The sequence below is a fragment of the Crocodylus siamensis genome, chromosome 15 (assembly GCF_052110815.1).
Source record: "Crocodylus siamensis isolate JL-2025a chromosome 15, ASM5211081v1, whole genome shotgun sequence".
NCBI classification, from domain to species: Eukaryota; Metazoa; Chordata; order Crocodylia; family Crocodylidae; genus Crocodylus; species Crocodylus siamensis.
In genome coordinates this window covers 29,328,837-29,344,914 of record NC_143409.1, presented here as the reverse complement: position 1 = coordinate 29,344,914, position 16,078 = coordinate 29,328,837, and the positions used below count along the sequence as shown (strand labels likewise).

The following is a 16,078-nucleotide window of genomic DNA, read 5'->3' as shown; positions in this document are numbered from 1 at the left end:
ACTTGCCTATCCCTGATCTAGATGGCCAAGTATTATTATATTTTAGAGATGGGGATCTGAGGCTAGAAATTGCCAAATGAAGCTGTGTCCTGACACAGCTGATCCACTTCACTGGGCAAAACACATGCTGCCCTTTGTCCTACCTGTTGATCTTGCAGGACCATGGGTAATGTGTTCCTTGCTTTAAAAGATGCACCACCAGCAATCTCAAGGAACTCCAGAGACTGCCAGGGGCACATCACTGAAAGCAGGGAACCCTGACATTCTTCACAATGGTCCTGGGGTTCAGCTGTCAATCATTTCTAGACACCTGCACTCTCCCACCATAAAGCAAATAGATCATGTCAGCCACTATAAAGCAGCATAATTAATTTCTACCTTTTGCTGCGGCCACACTGTCACCATGACAGAGTGTATGGATGTCTATTTTCTGTCCACCCTGAAACACAGAAGTTAAACTACTTGCTGCAGGTCAAGGTATAGACATGAATTTTAGCCCCATTAAAGGGGAGAGCATACTGTGGCTCAGGAGTTGACATTAACAGCTGTTAGACTGCAACTGTTAGATCTGCATCATACTGCAGTAAAACAATTGCCCTAATTTTGACCCTGAATTAAGGAGGGTTAAAATTAAAGTGGCTTTACACATTTGTATCATTACAAAATCACGCAAAATTAATAAATGCATCATTACAGCTTGCATCAGAATCCTTTCACGATAGTTTTTACATTTGTCTATACCCCAGAGCCAGAAATAGAACCAACATTTCTCAATCTGATGACAGATCCACAGGGGTCTACTGCTTATCTGATGAATGATATGGCTGAAATAACTAGGAAACTAAGGGATAACCACATTGGTAATTTATGAGCTGCCAAATTGTATCTCCAAAAGTAGACATTGGTACTCATGCTTACTCACTTGTTCACATTTTTCCAAACTATGATGCTATTAGAAGGTTAATATTATAGGCACCAGCTTTGGTCTTTGGCTTGGTCTGCATTTGCATTGGGAAGATCTCTCTCTAGACAGATGTTTCTCAAATGTCCAATCACCATTTTATCTAAGCTAGAACTTTCCAGTGATTATGAACTTAGGCTCTTTTGAGATGTACAGTGGGATATCACTATGAAACTAAGCCCTTTCATTTTTAATAGGAATGGAAAGTTCTATTTTACTTCTCTGCCAGCCACCCAGAACTTCTCAGAGTTCTGAGAATGGTGCAAAACAATCAAATATAAGTTCTTCAGAACTCTGGAGAGTCATGAACTTTAAATGAGTGATAAGGACATAAGGATTTATGCTGAACCGCCCAATCTGCTTTAGAATCAGTTTCTATAGAGAAAACTGTATCAAAACATGAAGTAGATAACCTATTAGAATAGACCCTTATGCTTTCAATCATCTTATATTATGGATGTAACAGACTTAAATTTTTAAATTGTAGATATAGATTCTTATAAGGGTTCTCTAACACTGTATGAAACCATCAGAAATGTAATCATAACACACATTCTATTTTTAACCTCTACCAATACATAAATATTAGAGGTTTAAATAGGAAACCCCTTAAATGTGTTTTACCCATTAGAAAATGTTGCACAGAAATGATCCAACTGGTTCAACTATATAAATCCCCTGACACTGATTAAAGAATATGCAATGCTTCAGAAGAAAGCAGAAGCTCTCCTACAGTTCACTTAAGCTAACTGAGCAATTTCTGATAGGAGAGAGAGGGGATAAATACTTTCAGGATCTGTTCATGGAATCAGCTTAGGCTGGGATGAATCAAATTTGGACATAACCCTCCCCTCCCCCGCCACAACTTACTCAATGGTAAACTGCAGTTATTAATTTTCAATACAAATAACAATAGATATATTGGAATATTATCTGCCCTGTGTTTCAGTACAAGAACAAAAAATTCTTCAGTGAGAAAAAGTAGTACATTTAATAGCATATATGTGAAAGAATTATACAGTCATTAATATACCTGAAAGAAACAATCACCTGGAATTGTGCAAACACTGCAACTGAATTTTTTGTTATATAATTTATTTTTACTTGTGCAAAAGCCTCTTCCTTCCTCATCTAGTAAAACAAAATCTTTCCAGGTTGGTTTTAGGTGTTCTGCTGCAATGCTATCCATTGCTAATAAGACTTATTAATAACCTTGTTTGTTTTGGTTCCTAAAATGGAATGCATACAATGGGCCGCATCACCAACCTGAATTTAGGGTAATCTCATCAAGGGTAACCACTACCAAATCAACTGGGATGAGAATAAGAGGAATTTATGCTTTCAGATTCAATAACATTGAGTTTTATCTCAATTCTATTCACAATTAATTGGACCTGCATAACTTAAGCCCCTTATACTGGATGGAAAATAAACTAGTAAGGTTCTCTTCGTATCAATTCGGCAATCTTTGATTTATCTTTTCTGGGAACATGACAGTCCACTTAGGATTTAATTTGCAGGAACATATACTCAATGTCTCTTTTTTTGTCAGCTGTTTAAGGTACATAAAAATGACTGGGAAAATAAAGTTTACAACAGCATGCAACATCTACAGAAGAGGTGTGCTGAATAAATGACTGTAAAATACCTGGAAAGCATTGACACTTGCTGTTGTTATATAAACTGGCAAGGTGATTGTGGTTACACATATGCTGAACACACAGCCTGAATAGGAAAGCAGTGAATTTTATTATGCTACTGAAACAATTAATCCTCCGATTTCAGTTTATTTCAAATAGTTGGCTCTGGCTTCACCAATTTTCACATTTCTCATCTTGGCTTTAGTTAACATCCTCCTGCCAAAAATCATATTCCTCCTCTTCTGCTTAATAAAATAAGTGACAACAAACCAAATTCAAAGTAAAATGAGGATGGTTATAGAGGAACCTGACAAACAATTAGCCAAGGACACAAAAACAAACAACAAAAAATTCTTTCACTGGATCAGAAACCAAGAGTTTGTGAGAGAATCAGTAAGTCTGAGCTATTTCCTGAAGTAAAGACAATAACTGAAGAGGATGAAAACACTGAAGAAAAGGCAAATTATTTCTTCACATAAATCTTGACCACAGTGAGTGTTAGGGAGATACCCACTTCAGACCCAATCCCCTCAAGTAGCAAACATAAAAGGCCATCAGACATCTGAAAAAATAGAGATACTAAAACCAACTGATAAAATTAAAGAGCAAAAAAGTTGTTTGGATTGGATTCCAAAGAAAATTAGGAATGAAGTAGATGAGATATTGAAAAAAACTGGATCTCTCATTAAAATGCACTGTAATAATGGACTAGTAAAAGGTAATAAAGGTGGTGTTTATCCAGATAAAAGATGCTGGAGTTATCCTGAAAAATATGAAATAAACAGCTTCATCCAATACCAAATGAACTGGGTGAAGTAATAATTAAAGAGTTATAAAACGGCTAGAAAATGAAGTAATGAAGACAACCATCGTAGCTTCCATAAAGGAAAACTGTGGGCTCTGTAATCTGGTGGACTTTTTTTAGATGATCTACAAAGAACGGATAAAGGAGAAAGAATTGCTATTTATGTAAATTTTCAAAAAGCACCGACGAAGTCCTTCACATAAAGCCAAGACAGGAGTGCCTTAAAGACAGATACTGAACCTCTGTTTAAAGCATTCAACTATTTGAAAGATGGGCGAAGAGAGAAGCATATTTTCAGACAATATAGAATTGTTTGGTGGCGACTGGAAAAAAGTGAACTCCAAAGGAATTGAACAAAACTAAGTGAACAGGATAAGTGAAATACATTATGGCTAAAGACAGAATAGAATAAATTATTTGAAAAAAAAAAACTCATCTATATTGCCAGATTCTAAAATTACGTGCAATCATTCAAGAAAAAGACCAAGACATCACACACAGCTCAATGAAAGTACCTGCTCAGTGATGAGCACAAATAAGTTAGAATGTACAATGAATGGGACAGCAAATGATAAAGAATTCATTATAACAACATTATATAAATCAGTAGCACAGACTCTTGAATATTTTCTTCAGTTCTACTTACCAGATCACAAGAAAAAATACAAGTAGTGAAAGCAACAACATATATTTACAGGGCTAAAAAGCATCCCATATTTGGTGAAATATGATTGTTCTATTTGGAGATGAGACAAACAAAAGAATGCAAGAGGTACAGACTGGCCTAGCGAAGGTCATTTCAGTGTTCCTCTTAAATTTTCTTATAAAATAGAAACAAGGGGAAATCCAATGAACTTTAAAAATGACAGATTTGAAACTGTTCAGAAATTATACACCATATAAAAAAACCTATTGATACAAAATAGTAGTATGTCCAAGATCTTACCAGGAGAATTAAAAAAAAAAAAAAAAAGACTACAAACCTTCCAGCTTCAGCATATAAACTAAATGTTAACTGCCTGCAATGAAGGGGGGAGGGCGGATGGAAGAAACTTTGCTTTGAGTGGATTGTTTCCTAATTGTCCATTATGGGAATCCTAGTGGTCTTAAATACTTGATGTCAGGCACCAGTGGAGACAGGTTATCATACTAACCAGACTAGGAGTGTCAAAGATGCAGCCTGCAGGCCAGATCCAGCCCTTTGTGTTGCTCCTCAGTCTGAGTTGCCCCAGTGTGGTATGCACTTGACGGGCCTGCATGCAGGGCCCAGAACATGTACTATTTGGTGCCCACTTTGGGATCTGTGTCGCACACAAAGCCCACCTTAGCCCGTCCAGGACTTGGCCACATGCAGTGCCTCTTCCTGGAGCAGTGGCACAGCTACTCATGCTGTGTGGGTTGTGGACTGGCTGGAGTGGGCAGTGTTTGAGGTGCAAGTCCCGGAACAGTGCAGGGAGGGGTGGCGCTTTGTGTGGCACGTATCTTGGACTGGCCAGGGGAAGTGCCACATGTAGCACAGATCCTGGAGTGAGTGTCCTGTTTGACACCCCTGAACTAGACCACACTTTTGATGCAAGCCAGTAGTTCCCCTGTTCCTACACTCTCTGCACAGATTACTGTCACCTGATTAGATATTAGCTGCCAGCTTCCTGGGTCCATCCCATCCCACTCATTCTTATAAGTCTGACTGACTGAAGTGTCACAGAAAACTGAAATACTACAACAAATGAAATATGTAATACTTAATCCATATCCCATCATATCACTGGTATCAGCCTCCTCATCCCTCATTTCTGTCATTCCTTGCGCATGTCTAATTTAAATCCCTGTTCTGCAAACTTTTCTGTATGTGTCAATACTTCACTTATGTATATTCACAGGATTGGGGTGTTGGACTGTCAACTCCTAGGAGCAGAGGTATTTTCATTTTATTGTTATGGCTCCTGTTAACTACAGCCATGGTTATTAGGATGTGTGCCCCCCCATGAACAACTATGGCATGGATGGGTGGGAAAAGCAGATGAGGGGATAAGGAGGGATCAGCAGTATTGGCTTTTTAAAAGTTTGAAGGAGTCTTGATAGGGAAGATTGCATGAGTCTACAAAGGTAGCTCTACCCATGCTAAAAGAGTATGTCTTCAGGTTAAAGTAGTTGATATTTTTAAAGATAAAAAAAGTGTGCATGTGCTAAGCATTATATTTACTGAAACAATGTTATATTGTAACAAAATATTTAAAATTAAGATGGAAGAACTGTGTGAGATATTTTTAAATTTAACTTCTGAAGAACATTGCATTTCTGGTTTGTTTGTGCTGTGAATAAAAATAATAAAAAATAATCTTATACAAATACATCTTATCAACTGCCCAATACAGCAAGTTGCTCAGGAAGATTAACATTTTTCTGAAAGTTTCACACAATTTTCCATGATATAATAATCATCTCTTTGTATTATCCATATAAAACCATTTCTTCCTATTTACGGTATCTGTGGTCAAGGCCAGACTTTATGCGAGGCTTTCTTTGATATCTTTGACAATCTACCCAAATGTATTTTCTGAGCATCGTTACTAGTTCAAATAATTTATGCACACCCAGACTCTCTCCTTTAACTAAATTTTTGTATCTGCTATCCATCCCTACTAAACCAAATCAACAAAGTTTAACCAATAAAACTGCACCCAAGCATAGCAGGGATAGCCCCTGAGGTAGCTGTGTCACCCCCAATAGCCAGCCTAATTATCCTACCACTCCAGCTCCTTGGCCCACTTTCTTTCCATTTTACTTGCCACGCCTCAATGTACAGATTGGGAGGCTGCCTGAGTCTTGGAGTGATCCTGGTTGCACGTGACTGGGCTGGATGCTTGGTCCTGGTCATCTCCCTCCGGACCCTCTAATACCACAGCGATTTTGTGCCTGGATAGCACCTGCCATTACCCTACACACAACACTTGTGGCCCTATCTGTGCCTTAGAGCACTAAATTGCCTTAGGGGCATTAATCATGGGCTCCAGCTGCCCAACACACACAGCCACACACATGGCTCGAAGCTCTCCCTCAGTCCTCCTCCAGTGGCCCTTCTGGTTGTGCATCAAATTCTAGTCACTTAGGCTCTTGGCCCCTCTCTGTCAACTTCAGTCCACTTGGACCCTTGGCCCTTCTGTTGGCCTCCCTGGCCCTGCCTCCTTTACACTGGGCTCCCTGGCCCTGTCCTCTCTGGTCCTGGACCCCCTTGCACGGTGGCTCACTCGCTACCTCTACAGTTTGGCTTTGGCCTGTGGAACCCATGGGGCTCCAGACCTCTGTAGGTTTTACCCTGACCTCAACCCCTGGTAGTGGGGACTGCCTTCCAGGCACCCCATATGTAGCTACCACCACCACTGTAGCCACGACCCAGTTCTGTGATTTTTAATAGCCTATAATAGTCAAACCCAAACCATTTTCAGTTGCTGCTGAGTGCCTCTCCAGGCTCCTATTCTGTTAGGCTGGCCTTTCCCCAGCTCTAGCCCCCCCTGTGCCCACCCATGGTTCCCACTGCCTCTCAGTTCTGTGCCAGGAGCTCTTTCCCAGCACCACCTGGGCCAGACCACTTGCTCTGGCTCTAGAGCTGAGCTGGTATCTCCCTGGGCTCCACGGTTTCCGATCACATGCTCCTGACTAGCCTAGGCATGGCCCATCTGCTCAATGTGCGACCTGCTCTCCTCAACACTGTTTGGCTCAGCTGAGCTGCAGTCCTTCCTTCTTGCTTGGATATCCTCCCTGTTTACCCATTGCCTTGTAACTCTTAAGTTGTTATAGGCAGCCCTATAACCCTTTTCTGGGTTTTCTTCTGGCTACTTAATCAAATGTAGTTGGCCCTAGCTCAGCCGTCTCCAGCAGAACACTGCCCTAGTCTACTGCTTTCCCCTCTAAGTGAAAAGGGGCCTTGGCCCCCTCTTACACCAAGATTTATAGGCTTTAGCAGTGAAGTGTGTGATCAGATACAAGATATCAAATAAGAAATCCTTGTTATAAACATTCAAACAAGAGAAGAGGATTAATCCTGTTTTGAAGTGGGGATCCTTTGATAGCCTTTTATTTCTCCTAAAGCCATCTCCATCTTATCTTAGCAACTAACAGAGAGGAGACAGGGATAAAAAGCAACCCAAGGACATGCCCAAGGAAGAATCAGATTTAAAAGTCAATCAGGAAATATAATACTACTACTACTAACAAAAATAAAAGGCTTGAGCATTCTTTACTTCCTTTATTCATAATAAAGGCAACTTTTTTGGTTGATTAAAGAAAGTAAAAGTTATATAGGGATAAGTATTTGGGAAAAGGTTTCTCAGCTACTTGTTTCTTTTTGTTAGAATTTCAGGTCCTGTTTCAGAAAAAAAAGCTTGTCTACAAATGGTGCTGGCCTAACTACATCAGTATAGCTAAAAACCAAGCCCCCCTAATGTAGAATTAGTTATCCTGCTATACGCAGTTATACTCAGAGCCTATACTGGTGTAACTGCAACATTAGAGTTCCTTCAAACATAGCTTGATTGGGTAAAGAAAAGAAAGCATGATTATATGGTACAGTTAAAGTCGGAAGAACTTTTAAGTGTAGACCAGGCTGAAAACAGAGTTAGTGACATTACTTTATCAGAAAGGTGAAGAGAGTAAATGCCAAGGGTGTTATATGCTGTTACAGTCAACATTCAAGCTGACTCAAATGTTCAACAAAGAATGCTTTTGTTAGACAGAACATTTGCATTTATTTTGTTTAGGGCGTGAGGGGTTACAAAAATCTCAGGCATCTAAGAAATTTTCCAGCAAAGCCAGAAAGACAAGACTTAATATCCCTGATATTCCAGAGATAAAAAACAAATAAGAGAAATTCACCTTAAGTTTTCTTTTTGCATTATTTTCAATATTTACACCACAGATTTTTGTCAGCCAAGCTCTGTCAGTCAGGGGGTGAAAAGGTGTGGATCCTAACATAGCTGTGTTGGCAGAAGTCTGCATCATAGATATGTTTATACTTAGGAACCTACCTAAGTTTCAGCGAGACAAAGGGTTTTTTGTGGCCCACTTACAGTGCACAGAGCTGATTTTGTGTGCATTTCGCAGCAGCCCCACTCCTTGCCACTGATTGCTGAAGGGTGCCTTCACTCAGTCTACATCATTACCACTTTTTTTTGGTTGATCTCATGGGAAATCACAGCCAATGCCAGATTTTCCAGCGATTGTGGACAACTTCAGAGTTTTTATGAAATCTGCAAAATGGCAATTTAGGTATGTCCCTACAATTTATATGGGCAAAACTCTGTTTCTACCAGTATAGACTGTTTTACTCAGAGGCTAGGGACAGACATTCAAAAAGCCTGAATTGATTCAATCTTCGCAGCTTAGTCTAACCTGGCTAGGCTGAACCAGTTTGTACCCAGACAGACATCCCAGAAATGCAGGCACATGCCTGCAGTGGCTTAGGCTAGAAGCTGGGGGCAATAGAGTCTCCCTTCCCTTCCATAGTGCTGAGCTGAGTGGGGGGCGGGGTGTGGCCAGGCCCCAGCAGGATGCTCTGACTAGGGAGGGGTTCCTCTCCTTGTTCATAACAAAGCATTTATCAGTTCTGTTATCAGCATTTAATCACCCTATCAGAAAACAAAATCTCTGTCATTAGTTCAAGCTCTTCTGAAACAACTTTTTCCAAGGAAGGAATGGAGGGTCATTACCAGCTACTTGCTGCTTGGCTCCAAAAAGCCCTAAGTGGACAGAGTCCTGTCTCCCACAGGATGGATCGTAGCCAGCATGTGGTCTGCTAGCTAATGCTGAGAGGTGTCCGGGTAAGGCAGAGGGAAAGGGGGAATCCCTGCTTAGCACAGAGTGGTGAGAGGAGGCAGGGGAGCAGGGAGCAGAGGGGAGGGGCCAGCTCTGCTGTGGAGCAGAGAGCCCTGCCCAGCCCAGAGAGCATGCTGGGGGATTCTGGTTTATCTTAAACCAGCAAGTGATTTGGGAAAGACACTGCATAAACTGATCTAACCCGAATCAGTTAAGTCTGATACTACATTCAACCAGGTGTATCTTAAACCAGTTTCAGCCATTTTGATACTGGCTTATGTGCACTGAACATTTGTTCTGTTACAGGTTTAAACCAGTTTCTGATCACTTAAACTGGTTTATGTGTAATGTCTGTCTCTAGCCAGAGTCAGAGTCTGCTTTACTAATGCACTGGGAGCCTATGATCACTGCTGACTTCCTACCCTTGGGGCAGAGGGCTGGACTCAATTATCCTTGGGGGTCCCTTCCAGCCCTTGCGTCTATGAAATGCAGTACAGAATGCTGCTTCACTGGTATAAGAGGCACAATGCAAGGATCAGTTAGCCCATATACAATGCTGAAATTCCTAAATTAACAAAAAGCTTCTTGTCTAAACATAGCTTGACAAGCACAAAGATGGAAAATCCTCATTTTATTTAAAACATGGTTTTATAGATTACCTACAGTTGTTTCTATGCTCCCTGGCAAGCTATCCTGATTTGGCAGCACATTCAGCATGGTGAGAAAAGGATCATCACATGGTATAATTCAGTAACTGATTTGGCTTAGGAATGATGATTTATTAACTGCATCCCTCTACAGTCATATGGAAAGACTGTAGGAACAACATAAGGCCATTACTGGTCATCTTCTAGGTATGTCTTCAAAATGGTGTGATGTGGAAAGAAAGAAATAATTTTGTTGGGTGCAAAACATGATTATACATAACCCAGAAATACTGAAACAAAGAACCTCATGGTGAAAACTACAGCATAAAATATAATCAGGATAAAAATGAGAAAGGAAGGTTAGTAGAAATCCTGTCCCCTTAGCTCACCTTAACTTGTAAGCAATTCATTCAAAGACTGCCTTTTGAAACCAAGGAATTTATTTTACCTTCTCTACACAAGGAATAATGACTTGTGTTTACTTGCACAGGCATATGCAACCCATCAAACAAGCAAACCATTATACATCCCACCACAGTACCAGAAAAGGAAAGAATGGTGAGAGGTAATTATAAGGTAAATACTGCTACTGTGGCACATGCCTTCACATAGATAAAACATACCACAGGAACAGATAGGGTTGTAGGCGGCAAGAACACCGAGCTGAGTATGGCCACTTAGAAACCAGAGGCAGTTACCATAAAGAGCAGCTACAGAGAGACCAGAATACAGCATAATACGTATCACGCACATCATTTTCATTTTCCAATGCATCCTACTGTCATAAGCATCTCTGAATGCCTAGGGTTCCTATTTAACTGCTCCTTCTATATATGAACAGAAATACTGTCAGTTCTATCAGATACTAATTAAGTGGCTGTGGATCAGGCTGGAAAATTACAAGCTTGAAATCTAGCCAGTACTCATTTGCTGGGTCAGGGCACAGTAAGAAACCAGAAAATTAAAGTATTGAAAAAAAGCAATGCTAAGGACAGTGAAAGGAAATCAGGAGCATGAAGGCATGCAGTTTCAGAAATGGTATTTTAGCTTTAAAAAAAAGAAATAAATGACAATCAATTGCTTTAAGAAAACAGCCACAAATTTACTATTTGTGAAAAGTGCTTGACAGAATCCTTGAGACTCAAGTCTCTCTCTATCCACAGAGAAACTCCAGCACAAGCGTCCCATATTGCTCCATTAATGAGACTCCTCGCCAACACAGATCAGCAGGCGAAAAGCTAGGTGCTTTGGTGCTGATTTAAATTCTTTGCATCTCTGTTGAGTAACAATATTCTATGATAACCTATTTGTCAAACAAACAAGGAGTGCATCATTTTGCTAAGTGTATAAACAAACAGGAAGATGTGATTCTTGATCCAGAATTTATATTCCCAATGCCACATTGATGGAATTTTTGGGGGATGTGGCCACCTTTTCACTAGGAATCTGACCAAGAGTATGAACTTATTTTGCACAGATCAAACCAGTCATCTGATGGCAATGACATTCTGTCCCCATTAACCTGGGCAGTGTCCTGAGCATGAATGTTTCACACCATCAGTACTCCAAAGCATGAAATCTAGCTAGTAGTGTGCTATCCTGGCAAATGAACACTACCTTTTTGAACCAGGAAATAAGAGTACTTCTAGTTGATCAAATGGGGAGTTAAGAGGAAAAGGAAGACAGACCAACTCCTTCATGGAGTATACCTTTTCCTATGTTACAGAGTACCATGTTATAAGGCAACAGACCCTGAATTCTAGTATTATTTCTTCCACAACTATATCTGTATATCACACAACCTTCATAACTGTTAATTTAAGAGGGATAACTATCCTTCACCCATTTTACCGGTAACAAGACATGCAAATTCATGTCAGGCAAACCAAGGAATAGAATCCACATTTCTAGCATGACACCCAGCTACAGTACTACCTCCTTTCTGAAGGAACACACCATCCAGTAAGTACCCTCAGAGCAAGTGGTAGAGGCTCATGTTTATATACAGAGGTCCCCTATTCATTCGCTACAGACAAACTAATAGGAACCTTGTTATCTTTGGCTATGCTGTGGTCATTAGGAGAATCAGGAACTAAATGCACAGACCTGTAACAATACTCCAGGGCTATATCACAAACAGTTGTATAATCATACAGGGACAATCACATCTCCCTCTACCGGACAGTCTGTACCAAAGGTACTGGCATGCTTCCTTTAACAGTTATTCCTCTAATTTAAGTGGAAGAAGCCTATGCAGTAAATCTGAAGTCTGTAGGTTCACACTCTGCTTGATGAGCCACACAATGAAAATAAGTAACAAGAGAGCTCTGCTATATTTGTTGAAATAATCATATGTCACTACCACAAAACTTTGTTAATGCTGATTTAAAGTTGCTTTGCAGAATCGTGTATATTTTCCAGATCACCCAGTTAAGCAAAACTCAAAGAAAGAGATAAACATATTTCAAACAAACTTCTGCACTGAGACATACAGATTTAAGATACATACCACGACACACTTAACCGTGCCTCCCAGGAGTGGGCAATAGGAATCATCTGCATGCACTACAGCTAGGTTCGCTGTGGTACATGTCACTGTATTAAAAGTGGAGGAATGGCTGAGAAGTTGGCAGAATTATAATAATATGAAATATATGAAATACACAGAGCTTTGTCCTCTGGGTGGGTCTGGGATCAAAAAACAGAGGGGAAGGTGCACTAAGAGAGCTCTAGCACGCCTCATTTCAGTGATGGCTTCTGAAAGTTGTGATGGCAGTCCACAAGTGATTTCTTGCCATAGTTATCTGTCACCAGCACGGCAAGATGTAAACGTGATCTGTGGATTTAATGATCAGTAAGTGAAAGAACAGAGCAAAGTGTGATCCTGGGTTATGGCAAAGAGGTTTCAGAATCAGCCATTGTAGTTTTTATATGTAACATTAAGTCTTTGGGTTGAGACAAATCCTGTTCAGCCACTTATCAAATTGCAAGACATTAGATGAGTGATTCTCAACCAGCATGCCATGACTCTCTGTGGTGGCTTGATATTCTTTTAAGGGTGCCATGGGGGTGCTATGCAATGTTAGCACTGTTAGTTGTGCAAATCTGATTCACAAGATGAACCTAGAGATTGTTGAGTGTTGAGAACCTGGAGTATTTTTAAAAATTCTGCTTCATGGGGGGGAGGGGGCTCTATTCTGATTTCTTTGCAGCAGAAGAGTTGCTGTATTATTCTTCAGGGCTAAGTACAAACATTTAAAAAGCTGGAGCTTGAATTGATTCAATCTTTGGAAGCTAGTCTAATCTGCATAGATTGAACTGATTTGCAAGTGCAAACATTCACTTTTGATTCTGGAAATCAGGCCAGAAGCCAGGGGGTGGGGTGTTACAGTGAGCCGGCTCTTCTCTTCCATAGTGGAGGGTGGGGAAGCATGGCCAGGCCCTGGCAGGCCACTATGATTGGTGGGAGGTAAGGATTTAAACCCCTACCCTGGCTTGCACAGTCCCCAGTCCAGGTGTGCCTGGAGGGAGAGGGGGAAGCAGCCCTTACCAGGCTCCTATCCCCCTCCCCGCCCTCCCTCCCTCTGCTCCCACTCAAGGGGTGGGGAGTGTTGCTGGACCCCTCACCAGCATTAACTGCTGCATAGTGAAACTTAATTTGATATAAGGGTTTCAGGGTAGGAGATGCCTGCACTCTAGCTTTGAAGCAAGCCAGCAGGGAGCTTATCAGAACACAAAGCTTATCAGCCCATCAAACCCTACAAAAGAAAACAAAAAAGTGCCTCTCTCATTAGTTATCAGGATTCATAGTAGAGATATTTTTTATTAGACCAACAAGATTTTTTTTTAAAAAAATCTCTTTAATTGCAAGCTTTCAGGCACAAATACTCTTCATCAGGCATTGGAGCAAAGATTGTAAAAATTCTCCTGGGAAGAAATGAAAGTTCTTATTTCATGGGATTTCACAGAGGAGTCAATAGGTGAAAAACTCATCTGGGCAGTCAGTTCATAGCTGGTATGGAGTCTCTCACCTCTTGTGAAGTAGGGATATGCAAAATTTCAGTCAACAATTTGATTCGGAGGAGATTCGGCCTGATTTGGGGGCTGAATCTCCGAATCCGAATCGAATTGGGAGACCCATTAAAAGCTCTGAATCAATTTGAAGCACCTGAATTGATTTGGAAAAGATTCGGAGACTCGGATTAGCTGGGGAGAGGCAGGCACAGCCAGGCAGCTTCAGATTCTCCCGTGGCTCCTCTGGCTATGCCTGCCTCTCCCTGGGTCGGGGGAGATACGGGGGAAGGCCCCATAGTTGCTCTGCCCAGCCCCCAGCCGCCTCCACTAGTGTCCAACGGAGTGGCTGTGTATTTTAAAGTTGCATCTTCTGCTCATCACAAGTTTAAATGTGTGGTACCTTAAGATTAATAATTCAGACCCCAGTTCACACTGATGGTCAGTTCAAAGACCCCTCTAAAGGAGTAGTGCCTCCCAGTTCCCGGCACATGTAACGGAAAGAAGGTAGGTCAGATAAGCTCTCTCTCTGCCTTATCTTCCTCCCTTAGATACCCCTCCTCCCCACAAACCATCTACCATAAACCTCATTCCCTCCCCTTAACCCAAGTCTCTTGAACCACCTCCCACCTTCCCAGCCCTATCATTATCCCCAGTCCTACCTACCATATACCTCCCTTCCATCAATACACCCCCGAACCACTTTATCTAGCCTGAAGCATGTTTGTGCTTTACAATTTGTTTGACACACCTTTACCACATGTTAATCTAGAGAGCTAAACTTCCTTTAAGTTTTAATCTTGCTTCCCAAAAAGGACTATGGGTACCATGCCTCTCCTCCCTGCTGCATACAAGATCCAGCACCCTACTCCAGTCTGGGGTGGGCATCATGTTCAGCACAGGTCCTGGAGTAGGCACCATGTGAGGCTCATTTCCCAGGCCCTGCACATGAGGCCAGTCTGGTGTGTGCTGTGTGGCATGTAGGTCAACTCAAGACCCAGGGCCAAATAATGTGGCTTTGTGGGCTGTATCAAAAAGTCCTTGGGCTGTATCTTTTGACACCCCGATCTAGTCTGACCAGAGGTCATGGAACTTCCATGAATGGAAGAAGAATATCTAATTTTAACTGAAAAAACCAAGCTGTTATTGATGAAGACTCCACAACAAATCACTGTAAGATACTGGCACCCTATTTTTTATTATAACTTGACCTGCTTTCAACTTCCAGCCACTTGTTTCGTCTTTGCTAGACAGAAGAGCCCATTATCAGACTTCCATTGGTCATGGAGATACTTATTGCCTATGATCAAGTTATCCTTTAATCTTTTTGACAAGCTAAACAGAACATATTCCTTGAGTTTTTCCATGATAAAGCATGTTTCATAATCCTTTAATCATTCTTGTGGCTCTTTTCTGAGCTGCCTCCAATTTACCAACATTTTTGTTGAATTGTGAGCAGCAGAACTGGACACAGTACACTAGAAGCAGTCATGCCAATGCCAAGTCCAGATGGAATATAACTTGGCAACTCTTCTGTTTATTACCCTGAAATAGTATTAGTCATTTCAGACGGTCCTACACAAGAGTTCATCTTCAACTGCTTATCTACCATGACTCCCAAATTCCTTTTCAGAGTCCTCTCTCACCCCATGAAATAGAATCAGCCATCTGGTAAACCTGGCCTAAATTCTTTATTCTTAGATGTAGACCTTTATTTTTGCCATGTTAAAACATAGGTTGTTCTTTTGTGCCCAACATATTGGGCCTTCTGGACCACACTAAATTAATGACCTCCCCTCTTCATTATTTATCACCCCCCTAGTCTATGTCATCTGAAACTGTGTAAGTGATGATTTTTAGTTCTTTCAAGATGCTGATAAAAATGTTTTCTTTCCCAGAGCCATGAAACAATCCCCAAGGGATCCCACTAGAAACATATTCACTCATAATGATCATAGAAGGATGTAGGATTTTGAAAAGAGGTGGGGCAGAGATGGCACAGTGCATCACTGAGTATAATGCAACATCTTTTTCTACAGGTAACGAGAAACTAGAAGTTTCACTAATATGCAAGGGGACTAGGCCTATATTAGTCAATTTAAGAACAAAGCAAAAACATATATATGATATATATGAGGAATAGGCTGCAATCAGACCTAGACAGGTTACAGGGGAGGGCAGATGAGAACAGGATGGGTTCCAA

General features: G+C 41.0%; 1 protein-coding gene across 4 annotated transcripts in view; it reads right to left on the bottom strand.

The window, feature by feature from the left end:
- Positions 1 to 16,078, bottom strand: part of PEAK1 (pseudopodium enriched atypical kinase 1) — a 214,737-nt gene that overhangs the window by 63,070 nt on the left and 135,589 nt on the right. The gene's annotated exons all lie outside the window — the stretch shown is intronic.